Here is a 2,327-nt window from a genome sequence, read left to right as displayed (position 1 = left end):
GGGTGTGTAGATCAATTTGGAGAGAACGTCTATATATTACAGTCAATTATATTTCATTAAAAAAATACAGTTGGACCTCCCTATCCGTGGGTTCTGAGTCGTGGGATTCAACCAACCACAGATCGAAAATATTCAGGAAAAAAAAAAAAAGGATGGTTGCATCTGTACCAAACAGGTACAGACTTTTTTTCTTGTCACTATTCCCTAAACCAAGAGTCTCCAACCCTGGGGCCGCCTGTCAGGAAGGGGGCCGCACAGCAGGAGGTGAGCAGCGAACAGGCCAGCATTATGGCCTGAGCTCCGCCTCTTTCAGATCAGCAGCGGCATTAGATTCTCATAGAAGCACAAACCCTATTGTGAACTGCGCATGCGAGGGATCTAAGTTGCACGCGCCTTATGAGAATCTAATGCCTGGTGATCTGAGGTGCCACAGTTTCATCCTGAAATCATCTGCCTGCCCCTAGAGCCTCCCATCCTTTCCCCACTGCTGGTAAAAAAAAAAAAAAAAAAAGTCTTCCACAAAATGGGTCCCTGGTGGTGCCAAAAAGGTTGGGGATCACTGCCCTAAACAGTAGAGTACAGTAACTATTTACATAGCATCTGCATTGTATCAGGTATGATACAAAAAGTAACCTAGAGAAGATTCAAAGTAACCTAGAGATGATTCAAAGTATATGAGGGGCTGTGTATAGGTTATATGCAAATACTACACAATATTTTATATCAGGGACCTGAATCTCTATGGATTTTGGTATCCACAGGGGTCCTGGAACCAATCTCCCACGGATACCGAGGGACAACTGCATGTATAAAACATACTTGTATTTGATAGACAATTTCTTAAAGGCTAAATGTGAAACTGCTAACAAGTAGTTATCTCAGGGGAATAAAAATGGGTGTGATTGGTGGGGGAGGGAAGAGCTTTAACTTTTCATGTTATGCTTTCTATACCTTGTTATTAAAAAACACAAATATTGTATATATTACTTTTATAATAATAAATATAAACCAGCAACTTTTAAAGTGGAATGTGCATCACCCTGGAATACAGGAGTTTTAAGGGGATCAATTTCTATATCCTCAAATTTCCTGTGTAGTCTTTTAAAATTGACCTGCCAGAGAACACACTTGCAGTGTAGGAATCAAGCTGGTTCTCTTTTTCTATCTCCCCTTTCACAATGGTCTTTTTTGTACTTTACAAAAGAAAAAGCATATCTTTTACCTATCCTGAATCTTAACCTGGGTGCACTGCCCTGTGATGTAAAATCCTTGGGGCACAGGACAAACACTGCTGACGATGGTAAACAAACAACTTTCTCTAACAAATGAATGGGGATCAAATGCTTTTGCAACTCAGATGGTTTCCAATTCTTTGCTTCCAGTAGAATTGAAGAAACCTATGAAGTTATCAGTTGATAAATTATGAGAAATAATTTTGAGGATAAATAAGTGTGTCATTTCCCCCCATATATCTCCAAAGGAATTCAAAGACTTGCATGCATTGCTAAAACAAAATGTCCATTCCTATTCACTTATTCATATGAATGAGGTTTCTGTGTGCTAACATTTAACCAAACAAAAAATAGGAAGACAATTGATGCTGAAGCCTATCTCATTCTAGCAAAAAGCAATGTTTATCCATGGATACACCCATTAATATGTTTTTAAAAGCCCTATCTACAATGAACTTTTGTTTATGTTTAATAATTACCTATCAAAATTTGTAATATGTTCACAATGTTTTGATTCATTTTATTCTAATTGTCATGATAATTCAAGCAAGAGCAAATTTTTAAACAACACTTAGAGCCTTAAAATCAGAGAAACATTTAAAAAGCACTTAAATTGAAAAATATATACGCATTTTTGCTGCAGAGAAATACTATAGGATAATAAAAACATTTCAAGTGCAAAAATAGACAATTATTGAGACAAAATTCTGTTGGAAAAACAGAATGGAATTAAGAGCTGAGAAAAGGGAAAACGTACAACTTCCAAGTATCAAAGAAGAGCTCAGTTATAAATTTTTAAAACAGATGATGGTGGCTCTCAAATCACTAAGGTATTTAGGTTTCACTGGATTCATGTGAAATAGTGACATAACAGTTTTATTTTTGAATATTAACATTTGTCACAAATTACATTATTTGTAGCCAATTGACATTTATGATGCAAAATGTCAGATATCAACCCAAAAATGTGTGAAGGAGCACACGTTTTTCTAAATATTTTTAGAGAGCATTTTATATAAACCAATAGTTTTATATAAACATACAAAAAATATATGAGGAATTGTCATTTACTCTTTTGCCATCTTGTGGTCAGAG

Source organism: Rhinopithecus bieti, unplaced genomic scaffold (genome assembly GCF_001698545.2).
Source record: "Rhinopithecus bieti isolate Rb0 unplaced genomic scaffold, ASM169854v2 scaffold_36039, whole genome shotgun sequence".
Taxonomy (NCBI): Eukaryota; Metazoa; Chordata; class Mammalia; order Primates; family Cercopithecidae; genus Rhinopithecus; species Rhinopithecus bieti.
Note: the sequence above shows the minus strand (reverse complement) of the source record.